General features: G+C 47.9%; 9 non-coding genes across 9 annotated transcripts; all 9 read left to right on the top strand.

The window, feature by feature from the left end:
* Positions 1-1,850: 1,850 nt before the first annotated feature.
* Trnak-cuu (transfer RNA lysine (anticodon CUU)) lies at positions 1,851-1,923 on the top strand. The gene has a single exon. It is a non-coding gene; the product is annotated as a tRNA-Lys (tRNA).
* Positions 1,924-3,363: 1,440 nt separating this feature from the next.
* Positions 3,364-3,436, top strand: Trnak-cuu (transfer RNA lysine (anticodon CUU)). The gene has a single exon. It is a non-coding gene; the product is annotated as a tRNA-Lys (tRNA).
* Positions 3,437-4,888: 1,452 nt separating this feature from the next.
* Positions 4,889-4,961, top strand: Trnak-cuu (transfer RNA lysine (anticodon CUU)). The gene has a single exon. It is a non-coding gene; the product is annotated as a tRNA-Lys (tRNA).
* Positions 4,962-6,416: 1,455 nt separating this feature from the next.
* Trnak-cuu (transfer RNA lysine (anticodon CUU)) lies at positions 6,417-6,489 on the top strand. The gene has a single exon. It is a non-coding gene; the product is annotated as a tRNA-Lys (tRNA).
* A 1,445-nt stretch (positions 6,490-7,934) lies between these two features.
* On the top strand, positions 7,935-8,007 carry Trnak-cuu (transfer RNA lysine (anticodon CUU)). Its single transcript has one exon. It is a non-coding gene; the product is annotated as a tRNA-Lys (tRNA).
* A 1,459-nt stretch (positions 8,008-9,466) lies between these two features.
* Positions 9,467-9,539, top strand: Trnak-cuu (transfer RNA lysine (anticodon CUU)). The gene has a single exon. It is a non-coding gene; the product is annotated as a tRNA-Lys (tRNA).
* A 1,461-nt stretch (positions 9,540-11,000) lies between these two features.
* Trnak-cuu (transfer RNA lysine (anticodon CUU)) lies at positions 11,001-11,073 on the top strand. Its single transcript has one exon. It is a non-coding gene; the product is annotated as a tRNA-Lys (tRNA).
* Positions 11,074-12,531: 1,458 nt separating this feature from the next.
* Trnak-cuu (transfer RNA lysine (anticodon CUU)) lies at positions 12,532-12,604 on the top strand. The gene has a single exon. It is a non-coding gene; the product is annotated as a tRNA-Lys (tRNA).
* Positions 12,605-14,057: 1,453 nt separating this feature from the next.
* On the top strand, positions 14,058-14,130 carry Trnak-cuu (transfer RNA lysine (anticodon CUU)). The gene has a single exon. It is a non-coding gene; the product is annotated as a tRNA-Lys (tRNA).
* The last annotated feature ends 1,232 nt before the right edge of the window (positions 14,131-15,362 follow it).

Here is a 15,362-nt window from a genome sequence, read left to right as displayed (position 1 = left end):
ATTTTCGGCCTGTCCCGACTCATCCTGAGGAGAGGGATCAGGCGGCGCAAAAGAAGCCCGTTGAGGCGCACTCGAGTCACTCGTATCGGTTGTCGCCATGATTATACGAGTGATAAAAGAAAGATGGGAGCCCGTCTCTTGCCCCGGACCGGCTCCTCTGGCATGGGGGGGGACTTCTTGCAGCTCGCCCACCGACCTCGCCCCAAGGTCAAGGGCACTCCCGAGCTGCCGGGTTCAGCGCGCCGTCGCCAGCGCACTGGTCCCCATCGATGGCTCCGTCATCGGCGATTTCACGCGACGCTCCCCGGCAACTGCACCCCGCACTCCGGAGAGGCGGATGCACCTCTCGCCCTTCGCCGCCTACTAGCCCAAGTTTCCACCTTACGGCCAAGGACCCACTCCTACTCAGGTGGCGGGCCGGTCCCCCAGACGTTCGGCGGTCTGGACCCAGTTAACCTGGCCCAGGCGATGTCACCACCTCCTGGGTTTGGCAGAACACGCCCCGGTTACCCAGGGGCGCGGCGAGGCACCCTGGCCGACTCGCGCCGCGATCCCACGCCGACAAACGAAGTCGCCGGCATGCAGAGCTCCTGTTGGTCTGGGCCCTGCCAACAGAAAGGGACAGATGTTCGTCCCTTGACACAGCTCCCCCGTGCCACGCACCCTTCGCTTTCGCATCGGGTTGGGTCGCAGCTCTTCCTTTTGTCGCAAGGCACCCCCGGGCAAGCCCGAGAAATGCCGAGCTTAACGTCTGGCACCACTTGAAGGCGGAAAGAGCCACTTGAGAAGGAGAGGCTATATATGACGCATCACTTCCCCTGTGGGCACGTCCGACTGGAAGCGATACGCCCCAGTGCGAGCCTCTGTGCCTTACGGCGCGCTGGCGCGGGCTGGCCAACGCCAACGCTAACGCCAAAACGCACTGCGAGACGACAGGTCCCACGCCAGATAAAGCCTTTGCCAAAGCGGTACAGCATAAGGTGGGACGAGGCAGTCTGAATTACATTTTATAGAGGTACTTCTCACATATGTCAGAGCCTCTCGCGGTCGTCGTCGTCGTCGTCGTCGTCGCCACCGCCGCTTCTGCAGAAGTAGCAAATGGCCATCGTGGCAAATGCGGCGAGGCACGCCCTGCCTTCGATTCCGTATGCACAAAGTGTGTGGTCTTGTTTCCCAGTCTATATTTGGTCGGTCACGTAAGAGGTTGAATGTAACGAATGGGTGGGAAAGAGCAAGGGCAGCGGCTGTGTAGAACGAAAACACAAATTATCAGGGGTGTGAGCGTTTCGAGATGAGTCATATACAAGTTGCACTTGGTCGTCAGTGACTGTGTGGCCTAATGGATAAGGCGTCGGACTTGGGATCTGAAGATTACAGGTTCGAATGCTGTCACGCTCGTGTTTTATCAGTTCTGAAAAAGAAACATACCGTTTTAATGTAGCATTTGAGCAGTACGAAACCGTCTGAATGTTGCTGTTGACCATTTTCTGCTTGAAAATGCTCTTGAGCTTGAAACACACACTACAAGACCGGTGTTAACTAGCTAAATGGTCGGCAGAGTGCCGTCACCGCGAGTTTCCACTGGCACTTGCACATCTAAAACAACGTCGGAAAGTACCTCGTTCGCCTTTTGAGTCACATCAAGTATGAGTGTTAATTTTGACGCCACTAGCTCTGCAGGTTGTCATGCAATTCCTTTACCTCTCAGAAATGATTATGAAATAAAAGTGAAGTACGTGACGAGTGTGACGTTAGGAAAACATTAGGCAGCATGGAGAGATTCTGTATGGGACCACCCAACCCAAACGAGTACTGTGTGACGTGCTGCCCGGCAAGTATTCACCCAAGCAGCCCGGCTAGCTCAGTCGGTAGAGCATGAGACTCTTAATCTCAGGGTCGTGGGTTCGAGCCCCACGCAGGGCGGAACGGAAATTTGTTCCGCTGCAGATGTAAATTACTGTTTTTCTGATTAACGTGATGTAATGGAAATAGCAACTTTAAACTTTGCCTACGTCTCTGTCAGTCGCAAGGATACTGTATTTGAAGGTGAAGGTGACTTTGTAGACATGTGTGAAAGACATGTTCTGAAATGCAAGTGTTGTTGTTTGGAGAGGACATAGGTTACGTGTCAGATGTGTAGCCAAGCAGTAATGGGTCGCCATAGCTGCAAATATTAGTCGGTAATATGAAGTGTTGTCAGCTGAAGTCTGATGATCCAGACGACCGTAAGGACGAAGTACGCAAAAGTACCGCTAGGACGCGCCCCTTTAGCTCAGTGGTAGAGCACTGGACTAGTAAACCAAGGGTCGTGAGTTCCATCCTCAAAGGAAGAAGTCGAATTTTGGAAATCAGTTGCGCGTCGTGGCCGTATAGCAAACAGTATCTGTGATGACGAACAATTAGCGACATGCCTTTTATTAAGAATTACTCTCAGATGTGATTAAGGCAAATGGCGCAGATAAAGCCTTTGCCAAAGCGGTACAGCATAAGGTGGGACGAGGCAGTCTGAATTACATTTTATAGATGTATTTCTCACATATGTTAGAGCCACTCGCGGTCGTCGTCGTCGTCGTCGTCGTCGTCGCCGCCGCCGCTTCTGCAGAAGTAGCAAATGGCCATCGTGGCAAATGCGGCGAGGCACGCCCTGCCTTCGATTCCGTATGCACAAAGTGTGTGGTCTTGTTTCCCAGTCTATATTTGGTCGGTCACATAAGAGGTTGAATGTAACGAATGGGTGGGAAAGAGCAAGGGCAGCGGCTGTGTAGAACGAAAACACAAATTATCAGGGGTGTGAGCGTTTCGAGATGAGTCATATACAAGTTGCACTTGGTCGTCAGTGACTGTGTGGCCTAATGGATAAGGCGTTGGACTTCGGATCTGAAGATTACAGGTTCGAATGCTGTCACGTTCGTGTTTTATCAGTTCTGAAAAAGAAACATACCGTTTTAATGTTGCATTTGAGCAGTACGAAACCGTCTGAATGTTGCTGTTGACCATTTTCTGCTTGGAGATGCTCTTGAGCTTGAAACACACACTACAAGACCGGTGTTAACTAGCGAAATGGTCGGCAGAGTGCCGTCACCGCGAGTTTCCACTGGCACTTGCACATCTAAAACAACGTCGGAAAGTAACTCGTTCGCCTTTTGAGTCACATCAAGTATGAGTGTTAATTTTGACGCCACTAGCTCTGCAGGTTGTCATGCAATTCCTTTACCTCTCAGATATGATTATGAAATAAAAGTGAAGTACGTGACGAGTGTGACGTTAGGAAAACATTAGGCAACATGGAGAGATTCTGTATGGGACCACCCAACCCAAACGAGTACTGTGTGACGTGCTGCCCGGCAAGTATTCACTGATGCAGCCCGGCTAGCTCAGTCGGTAGAGCATGAGGCTCTTAATCTCAGGGTCGTGGGTTCGAGCCCCACGCTGGGCGGAACGGAATTTCGTTCCGCTGCAGATGTAAATTACTGTTCTTCTGATTAACGTGATGTAATGGAAATAGCTACTTTAAACTTTGCCTACGTCTCTGTCAGTCGCAAGGAAACTGTATTTGAAGGTGAAGGTGATTTTGTAGACATGTGTGAAAGACATGTTCTGAAATGCAAGTGTTGTTGTTTGGAGAGGACATCGGTTACGTGTCGGATGTGTAGCCAAGCAGTAATGGGTCGCCATAGCTGCAAATATTAGTCGGTAATATGAAGTGTTGTCAGCTGAAGTCTGATGATCCAGACGACCGTAAGGACAAAGTACGCAAAAGTACCGCTAGGACGCGCCCCTTTAGCTCAGTGGTAGACCACTGGACTAGTAAATCATGGGTCTTGAGTTCCATTATCAAAGGAAGAAGTCGAATTTTGGAAATCAGTTGCGCGTCGTGGCCGTATAGCAAACAGTATCTGTGATGACGAACAATTAGCGACATGCCTTTTATTAAGAATTACTCTCAGATGTGATTAAGGCGAATGGCGCAGATGAAGCCTTTGCCAAAACGGTACATCATAAGGTGGGACGAGGCAGTCTGAATTACATTTTATAGATGTATTTCTCACATATGTCAGAGCCTCTCGCGGTCGTCGTCGTCGTCGTCGTCGTCGTCGTCGTCGTCGCCGCCGCCGCCGCTTCTGCAGAAGTAGCAAATGGCCATCGTGGCATATGCGGCGAGGCACGCCCTGCCTTCGACTCCGTATGCACAAAGTGTGTGGTCTTGTTTCCCAGTCTATATTTGGTCGGTCACGTAAGAGGTTGAATGTAACGAATGGGTGGGAGAGAGCAAGGGCAGCGGCTGTGTAGAACGAAAACACAAATTATCAGGGGTGTGAGCGTTTCGAGATGAGTCATATACAAGTTACACTTGGTCGTCAGTGGCTGTGTGGCCTAATGGATAAGGCGTCGGACTTCGGATCTGAAGATTACAGGTTCGAATGCTGTGACGCTCGTGTTTTATCAGTTCTGAAAAAGAAACATACCGTTTTAATGTAGCATTTGAGCAGTACGAAACCGTCTGAATGTTGCTGTTGACCATTTTCTGCTTGAAAATGCTCTTGAGCTTGAAATACACACTACAAGACCGGTGTTAACTAGCGAAATGGTCGGCAGAGTGCCGTCACCGCGAGTTTCCACTGACACTTGCACATCTAAAACAACGTCGGAAAGTAACTCGTTCGCCTTTTGAGTCACATCAAGTATGAGTGTTAATTTTGACGCCACTAGCTCTGCAGGTTGTCATGCAATTCCTTTACCTCTCAGAAATGATTATGAAATAAAAGTGAAGTACGTGACGAGTGTGACGTTAGGAAAACATTAGGCAGCATGGAGAGATTCTGTATGGGACCACCCAACCCAAACGAGTACTGTGTGACGTGCTGCCCGGCAAGTATTCACTGAAGCAGCCCGGCTAGCTCAGTCGGTAGAGCATGAGACACTTAATCTCAGGGTCGTGGGTTCGAGCCCCACGCTGGGCGGAACGGAATTTTGTTCCGCTGCAGATGTAAATTACTGTTTTTCTGATTAACGTGATGTAATGGAAATAGCAACTTTAAACTTTGCCTACGTCTCTGTTAGTCGCAAGGAAACTGTATTTGAAGGTGAAGGTGATTTTGTAGACATGTGTGAAAGACATGTTCTGAAATGCAAGTGTTGTTGTTTGGAGAGGACATCGGTTACGTGTCGGATGTGTAGCCAAGCAGTAATGGGTCGCCGTAGCTGCAAATATTAGTCGGTAATATGAAGTGTTGTCAGCTGAAGTCTGATGATCCAGACGACCGTAAGGACAAAGTACGCAAAAGTACCGCTAGGACGCGCCCCTTTAGCTCATTGGTAGACCACTGGACTAGTAAATCATGGGTCGTGAGTTCCATTATCAAAGGAAGAAGTCGAATTTTGGAAATCAGTTGCGCGTCGTGGCCGTATAGCAAACAGTATCTGTGATGACGAACAATTAGCGACATGCCTTTTATTAAGAATTACTCTCAGATGTGATTAAGGCGAATGGCGCAGATGAAGCCTTTGCCAAAACGGTACAGCATAAGGTGGGACGAGGCAGTCTGAATTACATTTTATAGATGTATTTCTCACATATGTCAGAGCCTCTCGCGGTCGTCGTCGTCGTCGTCGTCGTCGTCGTCGCCACCGCCGCCGCCGCCGCCGCTTCTGCAGAAGTAGCAAATGGCCATCGTGGCAAATGCGGCGAGGCACGCCCTGCCTTCGATTCCGTATGTACAAAGTGTGTGGTCTTGATTCCCAGTCTATATTTGGTCCGTCACGTAGGAGGTTGAATGTAACGAATGGGTGGGAAAGAGCAAGGGCAGCGGCTGTGTAGAACGAAAACACAAATTATCAGGGGTGTGAGCGTTTCGAGATGAGTCATATACAAGTTGCACTTGGTCGTCAGTGACTGTGTGGCCTAATGGATAAGGCGTCGGACTTCGGATCTGAATATTACAGGTTCGAATGCTGTCACGCTCGTGTTTTATCAGTTCTGAAAAAGAAACATACCGTTTTAATGTAGCATTTGAGCAGTCCGAAACCGTCTGAATGTTGCTGTTGACCATTTTCTGCTTGAAAATGCTCTTGAGCTTGAAACACACACTACAAGACCCGTGTTAACTAGCGAAATGGTCGGCAGAGTGCCGTCACCGCGAGTTTCCACTGACACTTGCACATCTAAAACAACGTCGGAAAGTAACTCGTTCGCCTTTTGAGTCACATCAAGTATGAGTGTTAATTTTGACGCCACTAGCTCTGCAGGTTGTCATGCAATTCCTTTACCTCTCAGATATGATTATGAAATAAAAGTGAAGTACGTGACGAGTTGACGTTAGGAAAACATTAGGCAGCATGGAGAGATTCTGTATGGGACCACCCAACCCAAACGAGTACTGTGTGACGTGCTGCCCGGCAAGTATTCACTGAAGAAAGCCCGGCTAGCTCAGTCGGTAGAGCATGAGACTCTTAATCTCAGGGTCGTGGGTTCGAGCCCCACGCTGGGCGGAACGGAATTTTGTTCCGCTGCAGATGTAAATTACTGTTTTTCTGATTAACGTGATGTAATGGAAATAGCAACTTTAAACTTTGCCTACGTCTCTGTCAGTCGCAAGGAAACTGTATTTGAAGGTGAAGGTGATTTTGTAGACATGTGTGAAAGACATGTTCTGAAATGCAAGTGTTGTTGTTTGGAGAGGACATCGGTTACGTGTCAGATGTGTAGCCAAGCAGTAATGGGTGGCCATAGCTGCAAATATTAGTAGGTAATATGAAGTGTTGTCAGCTGAAGTCTGCTGATCCAGACGACCGTAAGGACGATGTACGCAAAAGTACCGCTAGGACGCGCCCCTTTAGCTCAGTGGTAGACCACTGGACTAGTAAACCATGGGTCGTGAGTTCCATCCTCAAAGGAAGAGGTCGAATTTTGGAAATCAGTTGCGCGTCGTGACCGTATAGCAAACAGTATCTGTGATGACGAACAATTAGCGACATGCCTTTTATTAAGAATTACTCTCAGATGTGATTAAGGCGAATGGCGCAGATAAAGCCTTTGCCAAAGCGGTACAGCGTAAGGTGGGACGAGGCAGTCTGAATTACATTTTATAGATGTATTTCTCACATATGTCAGAGCCTCTCGTCGTCGTCGTCGTCGTCGTCGTCGTCGTCGTCGTCGCCGCCGCCGCTTCTGCAGAAGTAGCAAATGGCCATCGTGGCAAATGCGGCGAGGCACGCCCTGCCTTCGATTCCGTATGCACAAAGTGTGTGGTCTTGTTTCCCAGTCTATATTTGGTCGGTCACGTAAGAGGTTGAATGTAACGAATGGGTGGGAGAGAGCAAGGGCAGCGGCTGTGTAGAACGAAAACACAAATTATCAGGGGTGTGAGCGTTTCGAGATGAGTCATATACAAGTTGCCCTTGGTCGTCAGTGACTGTGTGGCCTAATGGATAAGGCGTCGGACTTCGGATCTGAAGATTACAGATTCGAATGCTGTCACGCTCGTGTTTTATCATTTCTGAATAAGAAACATACTGTTTTAATGTAGCATTTGAGCAGTACGAAACCGTCTGAATGTTGCTGTTGACCATTTTCTGCTTGGAGATGCTCTTGAGCTTGAAACACACACTACAAGACCGGTGTTAACTAGCGAAATGGTCGGCAGAGTGCCGTCACCGCGAGTTTCCACTGACACTTGCACATCTAAAACAACGTCGGAAAGTAACTCGTTCGCCTTTTGAGTCACATCAAGTATGAGTGTTAATTTTGACGCCACTAGCTCTGCAGGTTGTCATGCAATTCCTTTACCTCTCAGATATGATTATGAAATAAAAGTGAAGTACGTGACGAGTGTGACGTTAGGAAAACATTAGGCAGCATGGAGAGATTCTGTATGGGACCACCCAACCCAAACGAGTACTGTGTGACGTGCTGCCCGGGAAGATTCACTGAAGCAGCCCGGCTAGCTCAGTCGGTAGAGCATGAGACTCTTAATCTCAGGGTCGTGGGTTCGAGCCCCATGCTGGGCGGAACGGAATTTTGTTCCGCTGCAGTTGTAAATTACTGTTTTTCTGATTAACGTGATGTAATGGAAATAGCTACTTTAAACTTTGCCTACGTCTCTGTCAGTCGCAAGGAAACTGTATTTGAAGGTGAAGGTGATTTTGTAGACATGTGTGAAAGACATGTTCTGAAATGCAAGTGTTGTTGTTTGGAGAGGACATCGGTTACGTGTCAGACGTGTAGCCAAGCAGTAATGGGTCGCCATAGCTGCAAATATTAGTCGGTAATATGAAGTGTTGTCAGCTGAAGTCTGGTGATCCAGACGACCGTAAGGACAAAGTACGCAAAAGTACCGCTAGGACGCGCCCCTTTAGCTCAGTGGTAGACCACTGGACTAGTAAATCATGGGTCGTGAGTTCCATTATCAAAGGAAGAAGTCGAATTTTGGAAATCAGTTGCGCGTCGTGGCCCTATAGCAAACAGTATCTGTGATGACGAACAATTAGCGACATGCCTTTTATTAAGAATTACTCTCAGATGTGATTAAGGCGAATGGAGCAGATGAAGCCTTTGCCAAAACGGTACAGCATAAGGTGGGACGAGGCAGTCTGAATTACATTTTATAGATGTATTTCTCACATATGTCAGAGCCTCTCGCGGTCGTCGTCGTCGTCGTCGTCGTCGTCGTCGTCGTCGTCGTCGTCGCCGCCGCCGCCGCTTCTGCAGAAGTAGCAAATGGCCATCGTGGCATATGCGGCGAGGCACGCCCTGCCTTCGATTCCGTATGCACAAAGTGTGTGGTCTTGTTTCCCAGTCTATATTTGGTCGGTCACGTAAGAGGTTGAATGTAACGAATGGGTGGGAGAGAGCAAGGGCAGCGGCTGTGTAGAACGAAAACACAAATTATCAGGGGTGTGAGCGCTTCGAGATGAGTCATATACGAGTTGCACTTGGTCGTCAGTGACTGTGTCCTAATGGATAAGGCGTCGGACTTCGGATCTGAAGATTACAGGTTCGAATGCTGTCACGCTCGTGTTTTATCAGTTCTGAAAAAGAAACATACCGTTTTAATGTAGCATTTGAGCAGTACGAAACCGTCTGAATGTTGCTGTTGACCATTTTCTGCTTGGAGATGCTCTTGAGCTTGAAACACACACTACAAGACCGGTGTTAACTAGCGAAATGGTCGGCAGAGTGCCGTCACCGCGAGTTTCCACTGGCACTTGCACATCTAAAACAACGTCGGAAAGTAACTCGTTCGCCTTTTGAGTCACATCAAGTATGAGTGTTAATTTTGACGCCACTAGCTCTGCAGGTTGTCATGCAATTCCTTTACCTCTCAGAAATGATTATGAAATAAAAGTGAAGTACGTGACGAGTGTGACGTTAGGAAAACATTAGGCAACATGGAGAGATTCTGTATGGGACCACCCAACCCAAACGAGTACTGTGTGACGTGCTGCCCGGCAAGTATTCACTGAAGCAGCCCGGCTAGCTCAGTCGTTAGAGCATGAGACTCTTAATCTCAGGGTCGTGGGTTCGAGCCCCACGCTGGGCGGAACGCAATTTCGTTCCGCTGCAGATGTAAATTACTGTTCTTCTGATTAACGTGATGTAATGGAAATAGCTACTTTAAACTTTGCCTACGTCTCTGTCAGTCGCAAGGAAACTGTATTTGAAGGTGAAGGTGATTTTGTAGACATGTGTGAAAGACATGTTCTGAAATGCAAGTGTTGTTGTTTGGAGAGGACATCGGTTACGTGTCGGATGTGTAGCCAAGCAGTAATGGGTCGCCATAGCTGCAAATATTAGTCGGTAATATGAAGTGTTGTCAGCTGAAGTCTGATGATCCAGACGACCGTAAGGACAAAGTACGCAAAAGTACCGCTAGGACGCGCCCCTTCAGCTCAGTGGTAGACCACTGGACTAGTAAATCATGGGTCGTGAGTTCCATTATCAAAGGAAGAAGTCGAATTTTGGAAATCAGTTGCGCGTCGTGGCCGTATAGCAAACAGTATCTGTGATGACGAACAATTAGCGACATGCCTTTTATTAAGAATTACTCTCAGATGTGATTAAGGCGAATGGCGCAGATGAAGCCTTTGCCAAAACGGTACATCATAAGGTGGGACGAGGCAGTCTGAATTACATTTTATAGATGTATTTCTCACATATGTCAGAGCCTCTCGCGGACGTCGTCGTCGTCGTCGTCGTCGTCGTCGTCGTCGTCGTCGCCGCCGCCGCCGCCGCTTCTGCAGAAGTAGCAAATGGCCATCGTGGCATATGCGGCGAGGCACGCCCTGCCTTCGATTCTGTATGCACAAAGTGTGTGGTCTTGTTTCCCAGTCTATATTTGGTCGGTCACGTAAGAGGTTGAATGTAACGAATGGGTGGGAGAGAGCAAGGGCAGCGGCCGTGTAGAACGAAAACACAAATTATCAGGGGTGTGAGCGTTTCGAGATGAGTCATATACAAGTTGCACTTGGTCGTCAGTGGCTGTGTGGCCTAATGGATAAGGCGTCGGACTTCGGATCTGAAGATTACAGGTTCGAATGCTGTGACGCTCGTGTTTTATCAGTTCTGAAAAAGAAACATACCGTTTTAATGTAGCATTTGAGCAGTACGAAACCGTCTGAATGTTGCTGTTGACCATTTTCTGCTTGAAAATGCTCTTGAGCTTGAAATACACACTACAAGACCGGTGTTAACTAGCGAAATGGTCGGCAGAGTGCCGTCACCGCGAGTTTCCACTGACACTTGCACATCTAAAACAACGTCGGAAAGTAACTCGTTCGCCTTTTGAGTCACATCAAGTATGAGTGTTAATTTTGACGCCACTAGCTCTGCAGGTTGTCATGCAATTCCTTTACCTTTCAGAAATGATTATGAAATAAAAGTGAAGTACGTGACGAGTGTGACGTTAGGAAAACATTAGGCAGCATGGAGAGATTCTGTATGGGACCACCCAACCCAAACGAGTACTGTGTGACGTGCTGCCCGGCAAGTATTAACTGAAGCAGCCCGGCTAGCTCAGTCGGTAGGGCATGAGACTCTTAATCTCACGGTCGTGGGTTCGAGCCCCACGCTGGCCGGAACGGAATTTTGTTCCGCTGCAGATGTAAATTACTGTTTTTCTGATTAACGTGATGTAATGGAAATAGCAACTTTAAACTTTGCCTACGTCTCTGTTAGTCGCAAGGAAACTGTATTTGAAGGTGAAGGTGATTTTGTAGACATGTGTGAAAGACATGTTCTGAAATGCAAGTGTTGTTGTTTGGAGAGGACATCGGTTACGTGTCAGATGTGTAGCCAAGCAGTAATGGGTCGCCATAGCTGCAAATATTAGTCGGTAATATGAAGTGTTGTCAGCTGAAGTCTGATGATCCAGACGACCGCAAGGACGAAGTACGCAAAAGTACCGCTAGGTCGCGCCCCTTTAGCTCAGTGTTAGAGCACTGGACTAGTAAACCAAGGGTCGTGAGTTCCATCCTCAAAGGAAGAAGTCGAATTTTGGAAATCATTTGCGCGTCGTGACCGTATAGCAAACAGTATCTGTGATGACGAACAATTAGCGACATGCCTTTTATTAAGAATTACTCTCAGATGTGATTAAGGCGAATGGCGCAGATGAAGCCTTTGCCAAAACGGTACATCATAAGGTGGGACGAGGCAGTCTGAATTACATTTTATAGATGTATTTCTCACATATGTCAGAGCCTCTCGCGGACGTCGTCGTCGTCGTCGTCGTCGTCGTCGTCGTCGTCGTCGCCGCCGCCGCCGCTTCTGCAGAAGTAGCAAATGGCCATCGTGGCATATGCGGCGAGGCACGCCCTGCCTTCGATTCTGTATGCACAAAGTGTGTGGTCTTGTTTCCCAGTCTATATTTGGTCGGTCACGTAAGAGGTTGAATGTAACGAATGGGTGGGAGAGAGCAAGGGCAGCGGCTGTGTAGAACGAAAACACAAATTATCAGGGGTGTGAGCGTTTCGAGATGAGTCATATACAAGTTGCACTTGGTCGTCAGTGACTGTGTGGCCTAATGGATAAGGCGTCGGACTTCGGATCTGAACATTACAGGTTCGAATGCTGTCACGCTCGTGTTTTATCAGTTCTGAAAAAGAAACATACCGTTTTAATGTAGCATTTGAGCAGTACGAAACCGTCTGAATGTTGCTGTTGACCATTTTCTGCTTGAAAATGCTCTTGAGCTTGAAATACACACTACAAGACCGGTGTTAACTAGCGAAATGGTCGGCAGAGTGCCGTCACCGCGAGTTTCCACTGACACTTGCACATCTAAAACAACTTCGGAAAGTAACTCGTTCGCCTTTTGAGTCACATCAAGTATGAGTGTTAATTTTGACGCCACTAGCTCTGCAGGTTGTCATGCAATTCCTTTACCTCTCAGAAATGATTATGAAATAAAAGTGAAGTACGTGACGAGTGTGACGTTAGGAAAACATTAGGCAGCATGGAGAGATTCTGTATGGGACCACCCAACCCTAACGAGTACTGTGTGACGTGCTGCCCGGCAAGTATTAACTGAAGCAGCCCGGCTAGCTCAGTCGGTAGGGCATGAGACTCTTAATCTCAGGGTCGTGGGTTCGAGCCCCACGCTGGCCGGAACGGAATTTTGTTCCGCTGCAGGTGTAAATTACTGTTTTTCTGATTAACGTGATGTAATGGAAATAGCAACTTTAAACTTTGCCTACGTCTCTGTTAGTCGCAAGGAAACTGTATTTGAAGGTGAAGGTGATTTTGTAGACATGTGTGAAAGACATGTTCTGAAATGCAAGTGTTGTTGTTTGGAGAGGACATCGGTTACGTGTCAGATGTGTAGCCAAGCAGTAATGGGTCGCCATAGCTGCAAATATTAGTCGGTAATATGAAGTGTTGTCAGCTGAAGTCTGATGATCCAGACGACCGCAAGGACGAAGTACGCAAAAGTACCTCTAGGTCGCGCCCCTTTAGCTCAGTGTTAGAGCACTGGACAAGTAAACCAAGGGTCGTGAGTTCCATCCTCAAAGAAAGAAGTCGAATTTTGGAAATCATTTGCGCGTCGTGACCGTATAGCAAACAGTATCTGTGATGACGAACAATTAGCGACATGCCTTTTATTAAGAATTACTCTCAGATGTGATTAAGGCGAATGGCGCAGATAAAGCCTTTGCGAAAGCGGTACAGCATAAGGTGGGACGAGGCAGTCTGAATTACATTTTATAGATGTATTTCTCACATATGTCAGAGCCTCTCGCGGTCGTCGTCGTCGTCGTCGTCGCCACCGCCGCCGCCGCCGCCGCCGCCGCTTCTGCAGAAGTAGCAAATGGCCATCGTGGCAAATGCGGCGAGGCACGCCCTGCCTTCGATTCCGTATGCACAAAGTGTGTGGTCTTGTTTCCCAGTCTATATTTGGTCGGTCACGTAAGAGGTTGAATGTAACGAATGGGTGGGAAAGAGCAAGGGCAGCGGCTGTGTAGAACGAAAACACAAATTATCAGGGGTGTGAGCGTTTAGAGATGAGTCATATACAAGTTGCCCTTGGTCGTCAGTGGCTGTGTGGCCTAATGGATAAGGCGTCGGACTTCGGATCTGAAGATTACAGGTTCGAATGCTGTCACGCTCGTGTTTTATCAGTTCTGAAAAAGAAACATACCGTTTTAATGTAGCATTTGAGCAGTACGAAACCGTCTGAATGTTGCTGTTGACCATTTTCTGCTTGAAAATGCTCTTGAACTTGAAACACACACTACAAGACCCGTGTTAACTAGCGAAATGGTCGGCAGAGTGCCGTCACCGCGAGTTTCCACTGACACTTGCACATCTAAAACAACGTCGGAAAGTAACTCGTTCGCCTTTTGAGTCACATCAAGTATGAGTGTTAATTTTGACGCCACTAGCTCTGCAGGTTGTCATGCAATTCCTTTACCTCTCAGATATGATTATGAAATAAAAGTGAAGTACGTGACGAGTGTGACGTTAGGAAAACATTAGGCAGCATGGAGAGATTCTGTATGGGACCACCCAACCCAAACGAGTACTGTGTGACGTGCTGCCCGGCAAGTATTCACTGAAGAAAGCCCGGCTAGCTCAGTCGGTAGAGCATGAGACTCTTAATCTCAGGGTCGTGGGTTCGAGCCCCACGCTGGCCGGAACGTAATTTTGTTCCGCTGCAGATGTAAATTACTGTTTTTCTGATTAACGTGATGTAATGGAAATAGCAACTATAAACTTTGCCTACGTCTCTGTCAGTCGCAAGGAAACTGTATTTGAAGGTGAAGGTGATTTTGTAGACATGTGTGAAAGACATGTTCTGAAATGCAAGTGTTGTTGTTTGGAGAGGACATCGGTTACGTGTCAGATGTGTAGCCAAGCAGTAATGGGTCGCCATAGCTGCAAATATTAGTAGGTAATATGAAGTGTTGTCAGCTGAAGTCTGCTGATCCAGACGACCGTAAGGACGAAGTACGCAAAAGTACCGCTAGGCCGCGCCTCTTTAGCTCAGTGGTAGAGCACTGGACTAGTAAACCAAGGGTCGTGAGTTCCATCCTCAAAGGAAGAACTTGAATTTTGGAAATCAGTTGCGCGTCGTGGCCGTATAGCAAACAGTATCTGTGATGACGAACAATTAGCGACATGCCTTTTATTAAGAATTACTCTCAGATGTGATTAAGGCGAATGGCGCAGATAAAGCCTTTGCCAAAGCGGTACAGCATAAGGTGGGACGAGGCAGTCTGAATTACATTTTATAGATGTATTTCTCCCATATGTCGGAGCCTTACGCGGTCGTCGTCGTCGTCGTCGTCGTCGCCGCCGCCGCTTCTGCAGAAGTAGCAAATGGCCATCGTGGCAAATGCGGCGAGGCACGCCCTGCCTTCGATTCCGTATGCACAAAGTGTGTGGTCTTGTTTCCCAGTCTATGTTTGGTCGGTCACGTAAGAGGTTGAATGTAACGAATGGGTGGGAAAGAGCAAGGACAGCGGCTGTGTAGAACGAAAACACAAATTATCAGGGGTGTGAGCGTTTCGAGATGAGTCATATACAAGTTGCACTTGGTCGTCAGTGACTGTGTGGCCTAATGGATAAGGCGTCGGACTTCGGATCTGAAGATTACAGGTTCGAATGCTGTCACGCTCGTGTTTTATCAGTTCTGAAAAAGAAACATACCGTTTTAATGTAGCATTTGAGCAGTACGAAACCGTCTGAATGTTGATGTTGACCATTTTCTGCTCGGAGATGCTCTTGAGCTTGAAACACACACTATAAGACCGGTGTTAACTAGCGAAATGGTCTGCAGAGTGCCGTCACCGCGAGTTTCCACTGGCACTTGCACATCTAAAACAACGTCGGAAAGTAACTCGTCCGCCTTTTGAGTCACATCAAG

Source organism: Schistocerca gregaria, chromosome 8, assembly GCF_023897955.1.
Source record: "Schistocerca gregaria isolate iqSchGreg1 chromosome 8, iqSchGreg1.2, whole genome shotgun sequence".
NCBI classification, from domain to species: domain Eukaryota; kingdom Metazoa; phylum Arthropoda; class Insecta; order Orthoptera; family Acrididae; genus Schistocerca; species Schistocerca gregaria.
Note: the sequence above shows the minus strand (reverse complement) of the source record. Positions and strands in the feature narration are given on the sequence as shown.